We start from the raw sequence: 14730 nt of genomic DNA on the forward strand, positions 1-14730 counted from the left end.
TTCAGAGAAACACATGTATATGTTGGCAGCTAACATGCTTGGAAGCAGTGTTCCCTTGTTCACCAATGGCGCCCATGATGAGCAAGTGTTAGTAGCTAATCTGTGTTACCTAACTGACATTCGCAAGTATAGTGAAACTGATTGCCCAAAATAAAGATGGCCAAGAAAGTGTAGCAAAAATTAAAGATACCATTTTCAGCAGACACAGTCTTTAATATATCTAAACAACAACCGGAAAATACATGAACAAATATGCTGGATCCGAATTGATGTTCCATGAAAACAAGCAGTGACAAACCAATAGGTCTGGCATTGGATGTCAATCTTTTGGCTTTGCCAATGTATGTGTTGCTTCATCATTGTTTTTGCAGATCGTCCCTGTTTCAGGAGCTGCTGGGCACATAAAAAATAATTTTTTAGTCTAAAAAAATACACATTTCCATAATAGCATCTAGTGTTAAGGGAGCTACTTTGTGTGTGGATGTGTTCCCCAGTGAAGCTAGCCTGCCGCCAAAGTAGACTGATCAGCTGCTTCTTGCAGTATGCTGTAGTGGGCAGAAGAAAAATGTGACTGACACAACAACAGACCAATGGATGAAAATGGCTGGATGAAAACCCCTAAAAGTATAAATGTATATGATTTCAGTAAACTTAAAAGGTCCTGGCTATTGCCAGACCTAAAATAGTCTGTTGAATTTATTGGACCACAATTCATGTGGAAGGTCTCACACTGAGGGAGGCCAAACTGCGTTGATCTTTTGGAAGTTAGAACGAGTCATGTCTTGTGATACTGCAGCAGTACAAGTTACTTATGGGCTGAGGATGTGGATAGACCTAATATGCTAGTTAATATATCCATAAAAGGTCTTCAATTTATTTATATAATACATATGAGTCAAGATACATTCCAGAAGCCAAAGAGCCAACACAAGTGGATCTTGCATGCTTCCATGGTGGCTTAAATTAGTGGGGACCTAAATCTGTGATGCCATTGCATTCAAGATACAACAAAGTTATGTGTGCATGGAAGCATCACGACAAGAAGTAGAAATACATGTTGAGGAGATTTAATGAGTGTATAGATAATTTTAAAAAGTTTCATATTTGCTTGGACTCTCTTATTCTGCAGTTTAGTTGTGATTGTTGCAAGAGTGCATATTTTTATAGTGATATGTAATTATTGATAAATTTAGATAGTGAATTATAAGAAATATTTGAATATTCATATTTTTGTGTATAAATACAGAGGACTGATTTAAACTTTTCTAAACACCCTTATCAGTTTCTGTATTGTCTGTTGTGGTTGTATTATAAAACAATTCAAGAGTGATAGATACTGTGATCGTAAGTACTTTGGAGCTGTTTCACAAATGTAAATTTACTTATGGAGATATATTCGTGTGTAAATCTACTACTGCACTTAAGTGTAAGTCTATACTTTTTTGCTATTTACCATTTCAAATCCCGATGTATACCCAAGTGCAGACTTACATATTTCTACCTCCTCAAGTCAGGAGGTGGTGCACAATACAGCACATTAACTCATCAAATAAATAATGATTAAATACATAAAATATACAAATGTAGAAATATCATTTTTTTCATAAAATGTAAAAAAAAACCTCACTAGCATTTTACTATTTAATTAATAGTTAGTGAAATTAATTAAAAGCTATATGTTTTGTACGCATTTGTAATTTTTTTATTGTTTAAAAGTTTCATTTACTAAAAAAATAAGTTTATTATTACATTTTAAAATTATGAAATACATACACTTTTATTTAACCTAACTTTTTAACACTAAAACACACACACACACACACATAAATAAATATATATTTCACACAAATGCCACTGTTGTGCTGCCAAACATCCTTTGGGTGGAAGCCTTCGTGGTGAACGTGGCCTTCACGTGAACATTTGTATGACAAGAAATTCCACACAGGGAAAACCCAGAGTACTCTTTGGGTTTCAGAGCTGTAATTTATTCTGACCAGGCAGACACGGTTCAGCAATTATACCTTTCTCAATACCAGTTCATAAACAAAGTATCAGTTGCCACATCTTTAAACATTTCCTGCCACATTCCCACTGGATAATGAAACGTATCAAGAGAGAACAGACTGCTCATTCTCCATACTTGGGTCCAATTATACATCCGTTGTCCCAATGTGCATTGTTAAACATTCATTATTCCAGTCATTGTTCCAGTCAGCTCGTATCACTATTACAGTAATTATGTGACTCTGCATTCCGTCCATCATTTGTTTGTTGTAACGCTTTTCGCCCTAAGTGGGATGGGTATTCCCAGACGTGGGACCCGTGCTCACTACGCTACTGGAGTCAAGCTATCCTGGCTGATGACGGCTGATAGCCAGAACCCGGTCCTAGGATGCTTGATTCCGGTCCAGGGAAGACATGGCTTGGCAGTTCGGGCTGGACTGTTCCCATGAGGCACAGGGTCAAGACTGATTTGCATATGGCCATGTCTAAACTGGGGTGGTGTAGTGGGCAAAAGAACGATGGATTTAACCCAGATCTCTTGACTGGGGGAGAATGTATGCTTTGTCAGCATTCCGTCCATCATTTGTTTGTTGTAACGCTTTTCGCCCTAAGTGGGATGGGTATTCCCAGACGTGGGACCCGTGCTCACTACGCTACTGGAGTCAAGCTATCCTGGCTGATGACGGCTGATAGCCAGAAACCGGTCCTAGGATGCTTGATTCCGGTCCAGGGAAGACATGGCTTGGCAGTTCGGGCTGGACTGTTCCCATGAGGCACAGGGTCAAGACTGATTTGCATATGGCCATGTCTAAACTGGGGTGGTGTAGTGGGCAAAAGAACGATGGATTTAACCCAGATCTCTTGACTGGGGGAGAATGTATGCATTGTCAGCATTCCGTCCATCATTTGTTTGTTGTAACGCTTTTCGCCCTAAGTGGGATGGGTATTCCCAGACGTGGGACCCGTGCTCACTACGCTACTGGAGTCAAGCTATCCTGGCTGATGATGGCTGATAGCCAGAAACCGGTCCTAGGATGCTTGATTCCGGTCCAGGGAAGACATGGCTTGGCAGTTCGGGCTGGACTGTTCCCATGAGGCACAGGGTCAAGACTGATTTGCATATGGCCATGTCTAAACTGGGGTGGTGTAGTGGGCAAAAGAACGATGGATTTAACCCAGATTTCTTGACTGGGGGAGAATGTATGCATTGTCAGCATTCCGTCCATCATTTGTTTGTTGTAACGCTTTTCGCCCTAAGTGGGATGGGTATTCCCAGACGTGGGACCCGTGCTCACTACGCTACTGGAGTCAAGCTATCCTGGCTGATGACGGCTGATAGCCAGAAACCGGTCCTAGGATGCTTGATTCCGGTCCAGGGAAGACATGGCTTGGCAGTTCGGGCTGGACTGTTCCCATGAGGCACAGGGTCAAGACTGATTTGCATATGGCCATGTCTAAACTGGGGTGGTGTAGTGGGCAAAAGAACAATGGATTTAACCCAGATCTCTTGACTGGGGGAGAATGTATGCATTGTCAGCATTCCGTCCATCATTTGTTTGTTGTAACGCTTTTCGCCCTAAGTGGGATGGGTATTCCCAGACGTGGGACCCGTGCTCACTACGCTACTGGAGTCAAGCTATCCTGGCTGATGACGGCTGATAGCCAGAAACCGGTCCTAGGATGCTTGATTCCGGTCCAGGGAAGACATGGCTTGGCAGTTTGGGCTGGACTGTTCCCATGAGGCACAGGGTCAAGACTGATTTGCATATGGCCATGTCTAAACTGGGGTGGTGTAGTGGGCAAAAGAACAATGGATTTAACCCAGATCTCTTGACTGGGGGAGAATGTATGCATTGTCAGCATTCCGTCCATCATTTGTTTGTTGTAACGCTTTTCGCCCTAAGTGGGATGGGTATTCCCAGACGTGGGACCCGTGCTCACTACGCTACTGGAGTCAAGCTATCCTGGCTGATGACGGCTGATAGCCAGAAACCGGTACTAGGATGCTTGATTCCGGTCCAGGGAAGACATGGCTTGGCAGTTCGGGCTGGACTGTTCCCATGAGGCACAGGGTCAAGACTGATTTGCATATGTCCATGTCTAAACTGGGGTGGTGTAGTGGGCAAAAGAACGATGGATTTAACCCAGATCTCTTGAGTGGGGGAGAATGTATGCATTGTCAGCATTCCGTCCATCATTTGTTTGTTGTAACGCTTTTCGCCCTAAGTGGGATGGGTATTCCCAGACGTGGGACCCGTGCTCACTACGCTACTGGAGTCAAGCTATCCTGGCTGATGACGGCTGATAGCCAGAAACCGGTCCTAGGATGCTTGATTCCGGTCCAGGGAAGACATGGCTTGGCAGTTCGGGCTGGACTGTTCCCATGAGGCACAGGGTCAAGACTGATTTGCATATGGCCATGTCTAAACTGGGGTGGTGTAGTGGGCAAAAGAACGATGGATATAACCCAGATCTCTTGACTGGGGGAGAATGTATGCATTGTCAGCATTCCGTCCATCATTTGTTTGTTGTAACGCTCTTGGTAGAAACAAGTCACACACTCAGTGGCGGCTGCCACAAAGGGTGGTGAGGAGGGTGGAGGGAACGTGGGAGAGGTGTTAGTAATAATATATATATAAAAAAAGAACTTACCTGAAGCCACCGGCTGCCTCCCGCATCCCGTCGGGCCTCCTGTCCTCTTCCTGGTCATAGCAGACTCCCATCCAATCCCCGTGCTGCTCTCATGCGATGAGAGTAGTACGGGTAATGTCCTGAGCGGGTAGAAAAGTCGCTCCGCTCAGAACAGGGAGTCTGTGGGGTTTCTCCAGCCTGGCTGTTCAGTGCAGCCAGGCTGGAGTAACCTAAGTATGCATGTGTGTTTGGCCGGCCTGAGACAGCCGGCCAAACACATATGCACACTTAGGGAGTGCACATAGCACTTCTCCTCCCATGCCACACTACGCCCATCCCTGCACAACCTGGTTCAGAGCCGTCAAATGAAAAATAAACAATGCTAGAACATCGTTTTATTTTTCATTTGCTGACTCTAACCTAGGCATGGGGCGACGCTCCTCCCCTATCGTGGAGGAGCCGCCGCTGCATACAGAGCATCAATACATTAATTTCTAATTGTTGACTTCTCTTCCCATTTAAAGCAATGTGGGCTAAGTTAAAAGGTGTTTATCCCTCGTCCATCCGCAGATATGACTATATATAGGCATGTAATCGCAGGTGCTAGTTTAGTAACCAGCATCCATCAATTCTGTAATGACCCGACCTCATGTTGGCGGGCGCACCATGTCTATCAGTCAGCGGTGATTCTGGCAGTTAAACACTTCACACAAATGCCACTGTTGTGCTGCCGAACATCTTTAGGGCGGGTGATTCTGTGGTGAATATGGCCTTCATGTGAAAATTTGTATAACAAAATATTCTACACGTATTTGTATATATTTATATGTATATATGTATATATTCACTGATAACACCAAAGGTTAAAGGTTTAAAGGGACGTTATAGTTAGTTGAAAATGTCAGTTAAAGCATACTGTTTTAAACAACAGCACTGAAATTTCTGTTATATTGACCTAAAAGGCGCGTTTGATAGTGTGGATTGGAAACTTTTGTGGGCCAAACTACAAGCCTGGAACATACCCGAAAGAATTTTAAGAGGTTTAACGCTATTTTATACAGTCACCTGGGTTTGAGTAAAACTTGGAGATGGCTCCAGAGACTCGAGAAAAGTGTATACAAACATGGGCCTGAAAAAGGAATATGTGTTGGCCCCGCACTTGTTTAATTCATTTATATCAGACTTGTCCAAAAAGCTTAGCAAAATCAATTCTCACTCACCGCACTTAGGTTCGTTACCACTTTCACATCTTGCTTATGCAGTCAACATCGTCCTTCTAAGTTTAACTAAGGTTGGCCAGACCAGATTGTTAAGCGAACTTTCTGAATTTTTAGAAATCAACACATCACAAACAAAAACAAGGCTTATCAGCAATCTGTCAGCCCCACACCAGAACATCTGGCTAGAAGGCAAACCTCTGGAGAACGTATATAGTTATAAATATCTGGGATTTTATATAGATAAACTATCCCATCGTGAGCAGAAAAATTATATTGCATGGCATGCAAGTGCACTAACGTTTGCTTACAGGTCGCTGGCAAAAAAATTGGAGGGTCCATCATTTAGGCCTTTGCTCTTGGCAATAGCAGCCAAAATGCTCCCAACTTTAACTTATGCTAGTGCCACCTTATACGGGAAAAATTCAGTCCTCCTTCATAACTAGCGTTTTTAAAAGGGTTTTTCAACTTCCCCGGACTTCTTCGCCAGCACAAATGCGTCTGGTATTTGGGCTAATGAACGAAACATTATGCCAACTCTATACCTCAATAAAGGTTTGATATCGTGTAAAACAAAACATGGAGAACTCTAGCCTTAATGAGGCACTATGGACTGAACTTGACAAAGATAAAAAATCACTTTTTAATCAATTTCTGCACAAGGCACTTAAATCGACTTGTACTTTTGATCTTTGAAATAAAAATATGCCTTTTCCAGCATTTAAGCTAGCAATAAACAAAGCTGCAAAATTTCACTTGTTAATATTGGACAAAAGCATTTTTAGTCTAAGATCCAATTCATGGACGGTGATCAACAACTATAAAGTTCTTTTAACCCTTTAACTAGATCATACATTTTCTGTCCATTTAAAATGACAATTAATGGAAATGTGGTTCGGAAGGTATCCCTCATTTGCAGACGCTCACAACTGGACAAATATTGACTCAAATGTGCCCTCTTTCTCCTCAGCCTGCAGTAGCACTTTATTCTTTGTACGGAGTCACTTTGACGGGCCCTTGAGGACTATCGGCCCATTTGAACTACATCTCTTAGGGCTCCAAGTGCCAGAAGCCGCCAACGCGGTCTCCCTGCGCCGGGAGGCGCATAAAAACGGCCTTGGGCTCCAGCAGCGCGGGTGCCCTCTTTCTCCTCATCCTGCAGTAGCACTTTATTCTTTGCACGGAGTCACTTTGATGGGCCCTTGAGGACTATCGGCCCATTTGAACTACATTTCCCAGGGCTCCAAGCACCAGGTGGTGCCAACGCGGTGTCCCTGCGCCGGGAGGCGCATAATAACGGCCTTGGACTCCCGCAGCGTGGGACGCGCCCGGGCAAAGCCTGGGCCAAGGGCGGGCCCGTTCGTGCCCGTCAGAGGCTGGAGGAGGCCGGGCTGGGCCATACCATCAGCATTTTGGGCACAAAATAGTCAAGTTCATTGTAAGGTACTGCTTGTTAATCACAGAGTTGTATGAAATGAGTAAACACAAGTTTGCCACAGTGCAGGGAGTAGTGGGGACACTAGATGCCTTCCTTCTGAGGGCGGAATCAGCTCTAATTCACGAGATTGAGTTAACTGAGCGTAGGCTATCTTTAGAAATGCAGCCACCCTCAAATAAAACAATGCACGAAGGGCTCCCACTGCAACATAATATTGAAAATACTCCCCCCCCCAAGGAAATCAGACACCATCCTTAGAGACTGAATCTGTCACACCCCTTGGGTCAACTAATAGAATAAGTAAGCCCACTGTAATTACTAGGGGTCAGAAGGCTGCCACATGTCAAAACAACAGCTATGAACCACCTTCTAAGAAGAGGAAGGGTAGGGGCCCGCAGAGACAAAAACAAAAAGAGAATTCACCAAAGGTCGTGAGATGCAAAACTAGATTTACTGAAAGAGATTGCGACCAGGGATTTAGTTCAACCTCGATGCCTGCAGTAACAAATGTCCATCCTCATGCTTACAGGAGGATGTTTGTTGGCAGAGGCTGGAGAAAATGGTGTCTGTCCTGTTCGACCCACTCTCACAAAAGCTATCTCAAATTGAGGATAGACTCACAAAATTGGAGGGGCTTGCAAATAATAATACTCTAGTTTGCCAAAACACAAGTAGAGGGGGAGACATGCTGCCTATTAGGGGAAACAGTGCAGTGGTTAGCGAACACACAGCTGACCCATCTAGTGGTCGAGGACAAATACAGTGTCCTAGTTTGCATGTTAGTATGGGCAGAGAGCCAGCTCAGGTTAACCCCCTTACTCAAAGATTGTTCCCACCTATATCGGATCAGGCTAAGGCCTTTGCTAAGTCCGGATGGATCAAATTCTAAGAGCATGAAGGGCCCAAATCTTCTAAATGCACAATCAACCATAATGGGGGGTACTCCGCTAGTAGACAGGGTAAGAGATATGAACCCTCAGTATTTACATAGAACCAACCAGGGAGATCCCTGCAACAACAATCTGAATTTACATCTTCCACCCAAAGGCACTGCCTACATGATAGTGTTGCCAAATGTCCCGCCTAATGCTCCTGAACACTGGTCAACTTTGAGGAACAAGTTGTTACATCTACTGAGTGTTAGGACCGGCATGACCAGTGTTCTTTTTTCTGAGCTTAAAATGGTGCGTAGAATACCCTGGGTTGGCAAGTCTAGTAAGTCATAAACAGGTGATTGTGTGGTTTTAACTTTTAGATCCCCAAGATTAGTACAGTCTATTCTTGATACGGCCAGGAACCATGTAATTCTACCACGGAGTATAAATATTTTTCCACTGGGGTATTTTTACCAACCTCCCAGAGCCTCGAGACACAACCTTATAGGGGATATACCCTCAGGGAATGATTGGCCCACATACACTGTCCAGTGAGTAATCGCTATGAAATTTTTTGCTCACTAGAAGACCCAGATAAAGATAAAATTATAACAGATCAGGAGCAAACAGCTCTAGTGAACCATTTGCAATCTCCTACTCCCCAAGATCAGGAGGTACTGGATATAGGCATTATAAACTCAATTTTGGCTGACACCCCCAAATCTTCTATTAATATTATCTTAGAAGAATTACCATCTATCAGAGATGATGTATCAGCCAGCGTAGTATTGCCATCTGGTTCCCAAGAAAATGTTGTTAGAGTATATTGAAAATTAGTATCCTGGAACATTGCTGGTTTATTGTCAAAACAGAACAATCCCATCTTTGGGGAATATGTACTAGCTCATAATGTATTATGTTTTCAGGAAACGTGGTCAAAGGAGATAATTCATATCAATGTATTTAAAACATTCCATATCTCAGCTGCTGAAGGCCTAAGTGGTAGAGCAAAGGGAGGCCTTAGCACGTATATATCTAATAGGCTGGAAATTAAAAAAAATAGAGCTGTATGCAGAGGACATATATTATCAATTGATCTTAATACATGTTGATGGTAAACACTGTATCGTATTGTCAAATTTTTATAATAATATACCTACAGATAAAGTAAGAGACGTGATAATGAAATTGAGTAATAACCTGCAGTCACTATGTAGTATTACCCATAGAGATACAATGTTAATCATGGCAGGAGATTTTAATTGTGCTTTGTGTCATAATGAGGAGGGTAAAACGTGTGGTATTACAAATGAAGAAGACATTAGTAATACCCACTTTCGACATGTACCACTTGGGGAAATGTATAATGAATTGGTTTTTCGTTTGGACTTGGGCTTCGCAAATGAGTTATGTACTAAACCTGTCTCAATGTCCCTTACCTTTAATGGAAGGGGCTGGTTTTCCACTATAGACTATATTTTAATATCAAACAGTCATGCTTATAGATTAGATTCTTTCTATGTAGACGATAACTCATTGAGTGACTGTTTTCCTCTGTGCCTGTCAGTTTTAATACCCTCTAGTAAGTTGCGTAAATGTGATAAAGTGGGCCAGCTACTAACAGACATGTCTATCAATAAGATAAATGGCTATAGTCTGCGCTGGTCGATGGTGTATTCTGTAGAGGTCACTGAACAAGTAATAGCTAAGTGCAGATCGGCTTTTGATACTTGTCTGAGTGAGGTAGCTACCTCAGAAAACATTATTCTCTCTTTTCAGCTAATTTCAAAGGTTATCAGTGAGTCACTAGTTGTCCCTTCTCAGAACAAAAGAAAATCTTGTGGATGGTTTGATCCAAAGTGTACGCGGGCCTACTCCAATTTAAAAAGGCAATTACACAAAACTCCGAAAAATTTAGAAGAGATAAGAAAGGTAAGAGGGCATTACAGATTAGTACTAAGAGAAAGAAAAAAGGCAACAAGAAACGAAGCCTGGGAATCTCTGAGTGCGGCCTCTAAACAGGGAGACAGTGCGGCCTTCTGGAAGGTGGTAAAAGCACCTTTTCTGAATTCTGGGGAAGGCCCATCAATAGAAATCGCTATATCTGAGAAACAGTGGATTGACTATTTCTCTGGTGTATATAATACAGAGGGAAATTTTGATTTTGAAACCCATATAACAAACTCTAATAGGGTAGTTTCCATCAACCCTGAGGCCCATTACTCTGACCTCCAGTTTACTCTGGAGGAAGTGAATCGTGCACTTTCTGTAAGTCTGGGTGGTAAGGCCCAGGGTCCTGACGGGGTCCCCGTTGATCTCTTTAAATTAAACATGGAGCTATGGGGGCCAATTATTACCCAGGTAATAAAGGCTAGTTGTTCTGCCCCCTTTTTGACTACCTGGGTTGAATCGACATTCGTTCCAATTTTTAAAAAGGGGGACCGTCAAGAACCTAGGTGATATAGGCCTATTTCATTATTGGATTCTTTGACTAAAGTGGCCGGACGCATAGCTCTGGAACGATTACAAGAGTGGGCTGGGGAAAAGAAAGTCCTTTCTGATATCCAATATGGCTTCCGAGAGGGCCTAGGGAAAGTTGAGCAGAGTCTAAATTTAGCTATTTTAGCTGGGAAGTACACGCGGGTGAAGAAAGGCAGACTGTTTTTAGCATTTGTGGACCTTACCGCTGCTTTCGACTCTGTGAGACACACTGAGCTATGAGCGATTCTTGAGTCGATAGGGGTGGACATACAAATCATCCACTTTTTGAGATGTTTATACAGCGATGCTAAGGCCCGAGTTCGATTTGGCTTGGGTGGAGGATGTACAGCCTCATTTCCAATTAGGAGGGGAGTCAGGCAAGGCTGTGTCCTGGCTCCTTTTATTTTTAATCTTTATATTAATGATTTAAGTAAGGCGCTGCTCAAGGATAACAAAGATTTCCCACAAATAGCTGGTCGCTCAAAACCTGCTCTCCTTTATGCAGATGACGCGGTTGTAATGTCCCGTACCCAATTAGGCCTACAAAGGGTATTAGATAGTTTTACTAAGTTTATGGGTCATTTGGATCTTAAGGTGAACATCTCAAAAACATATATAATGAGGTGTGGCCGTGGGAGTGATAAGTGCAGGGATATGTTTATCGAAGGACAGAAAATAGGGCACACAAAAAGATTTGCATACCTTGGAATACTTTTTGATCATAGTGATTCATGGACACAGGCAATAATGGCAACAAAACTGGCATTTTTAAGATCAACAATGGCTCTTGCCAATTTTTCTAGAAAACTAGGCAGAAGATCGCCAGTGGAGCTCATACAGATCTACAAAGCAAAATGTATCTCAACTGCGATGTATGGGTCAGGGGTGTGGGGCTTTGCTGACACGCACCCGCTGCAAATCGTGGAAAATACGTTTCTGAGATATATTTTAGCAGTTCCGAGTAGTCTATCTTCTTATGTTTCCCATATAGAGCTGGGCTTACCATATATTTCCGATTTAATGAAGACGGAGCCTATTCTCCTGTGGCACAGGATTTGGACAAAATCCGAAACAAAGTTAAACCAGGATATCTTAGCAGACAGTCTAAAACATGAAGGAGCATTAAAGATTCCTTGGTTGAGGTTTAGTAGAAATTTCATGTCTGATTTGGATCATTTTGAATATTTTAATGACCCAAAAACTATGCAGTCTATTACCAGAAAAGATCTAAAAAAAGAATGTCTCTCGTTTTTGGACTCCATAACATTGCCAACAGAGATTTTAAAGCCTACAGTCCAGTATAATCAATTGATTTTAACATATTTTAGTATACAATACTATTTAACAGTTGTACCTGGTGGCTATGAAAGGTTTTTATTAACCAGATTTAGGTGTGGTATTCTCCACAGGCTAGTGAGCTTTCCTAGGATGAATGACTGGTATCGAATACTGGGTCTGTGTCGGTGTTACAATTTGTCTGAACAATCTACTATATAGTTTTTCTATTTTGTAAATTCTATAGGAATTTAAGGAAAGCTTGGATTGCACCAATTTTAAAGGAGTTGGGACTGAGACAATGCCGTCCGGCACTTCTTGTGTTACAGCTCCTGGATGATGTACATAGAATCTGGAAGATAGAAACGTTTTTTTTAAAAAGTACTTATTCACAGGAAATCAATTGTGTTATAAGTTTTGAGACTACTATGATTGCTCTGGTGCATAAGTTTTTTTAAATCTTGAATTTTATAGAGTATTGTATATAATATTATTTGCATTTTTAACTATGTGTAATGAATGTATTGTTTTTATGCACTTTTATGATTGTCTGAAAAAGCAGTCTAATAAAGTCTTTTGAATTTAATTGACTCAAAAGTGTGTCGCCTTTGCGGCAGTCAAAAAGAAGATCTTATTCATCTGAGATGTATTTGTCAGAAATTACAACCAGCACGAGTCATTTTATTAAGGAAAGCCTTCCTGGACAGAGGAATACGAACCTGCAGGTCTGGCATTATGAAAGGGCTAGATCCATCTGACCCCCAAATGAATTTTAAATTGATCATGTTCCTCCGAATGCATGATCAGGTTGTGAAAGCTAAGGCCTAATAAAGAGTTTTTTTTGTGTTGAAATTTTTTATTAGCATTTTACAAAATACAATATACAATCCAATATTTTTTAAAACAATTACCGAAGCTAAATATTAATAGATATATAGGTAAGTAAGTAGACTGATTCATCAAAACATACATAGCAGTATATCTGATATACATTTGGTAAATGAACAAACAAATGAATTTGTAATAAATATTAAGTAACAGATTAAGAGAAAATGTATGCGAAAGATAAAATCTAAATATGATAAAACACTAGCTAATATAATAAAGAAATCCTAAATCTTAACTATTCAATATTCAAAAAAGAAGATCAAAGTATTAAATGACTAGATAATACACTCAAGAAAAGTTGATATATTGTTGCGTTGAGTTGATGAATGATAAAAGTATTAAATTACTAAATTATTAAACCACATATTATCACATTTTAAGAAGGTAAGTAGAATTATTATATATATCGAGAGTAATGATATAATATATATTTTGTCCTTTATATAATGAGTGTGCTGTTATAATATAATATTTACATCCAACAGAATCTCCTAGCTCTACTATTCTTGTCTACAACCACATAGCTGAAAAGGGAAAACAAGTATAAAACAGTATGAAAAGTAAAGAAGGTAAAAAAGGATAGAAAATTAGATACTGTATATAGACTAATTTTTTGGAATATCCAATAAAGGACGAACAACACTGTTTATTATAGACTCATCATTTGTTTGCAAAAAAGGAGCCCAAACTTGTTTAAACAGATCTGTATGATCTTGTAGATTATAAATGACTCTTTCATATGAGGCAGTCTGAATCATAGCCGCCATCCAAGACTCTTGAGATGGTGGAATCGGAGACTTCCACTGTCTTAATATACATATTTTAGCTATGGCAAAAGCAGTATGCATAAGCCGACATTGTGGCTTTGAAAGATTTTGGAAATTTCTTAGATCATGCAGAAGAATGGTAGCTGGTGTTAACAGTAAGTGTAAAGATATAGTATTCTGTAAAACTTGACTGATATAAGACCAATAGACTTGGACCATAGGGCAGTTGCAAATAATGTGGACTATGTCACAACCGGGAGCATCACATCTCCAGCAATTGGTATGTGGAAGTAATCCTGCTTTATGCAGTTTTACCGGTGACCAATGCCAGTCATGTAGAATTTTAAATAAACAAAATTTCATTCTAGCTTCTCTAGCCCCTTTATCTAGATTTTCTAACAAATCCACCCATTCCTCATCCTCATATGAGACTGATAGACGTGTTTGCCATTTGATACGTAAATCACATGTTAAGGATTGAGAGAATAGGTGTGACATAAATGTTTTGCATAAGCCTGATATAACTCCCTTATGAATCCCCCAAGTATGTAGGTATGACACTACTGATGAATTTTGTAGCAACCATGGACGTGGTCCTAAAATTTTATTAAGACAGATATTTAGTTGTAAGTAATTTGTTGTTTGATGCGATGGAAGATTAAACTCATCTGTCAATTGTGCAAAAGATTTAAGAATGCCTTTATGTATAAGCTGATCTAAAGTAAAATACCTCTTGCTTTCGATGAGGTTTTTTTTCATTGGGGGAGAAATGCCAATTTAACTTTACCAGTAAGATCATCACCGTAAGAAGAAGGAGGCTGTATAGCCCACTAATAACAATCTCCGTCAGCAAACACATATGATTCATCATAGGGTCACTGACTGGTCAATCCGGTAGATAAGGTATCCAGAGACTTATAAACTTTAAAATCTCACCCGGTCAGAAATGCAAATTATAAGTTTGATACCCGACAAATAGTGCTTTAAAAAAAATTATTTTAATGTAAAGGGTTTGCTGAACCACTAAAGTCAGAGTAGCGTCCTATGTAAGCTAGATGTACACTATAGGATGTTTTTACGGGGAAACATCGTTTACAACGCGGGGATTACATCGCGATGCCATTACATCGCGGTATTTACAACGCAAGTCGTTA

At 40.8% G+C, this 14730-nt stretch overlaps 1 protein-coding gene across 2 annotated transcripts in view; it reads right to left on the minus strand.

Moving 5' to 3' along the window:
- LOC146798005 (mitogen-activated protein kinase kinase kinase kinase 5-like) overlaps positions 1–14730 on the minus strand; it is a 581883-nt gene that overhangs the window by 329850 nt on the left and 237303 nt on the right. The gene's annotated exons all lie outside the window — the stretch shown is intronic.

Source organism: Triturus cristatus, chromosome 9 (genome assembly GCF_964204655.1).
Source record: "Triturus cristatus chromosome 9, aTriCri1.1, whole genome shotgun sequence".
Classification (NCBI taxonomy): domain Eukaryota; kingdom Metazoa; phylum Chordata; class Amphibia; order Caudata; family Salamandridae; genus Triturus; species Triturus cristatus.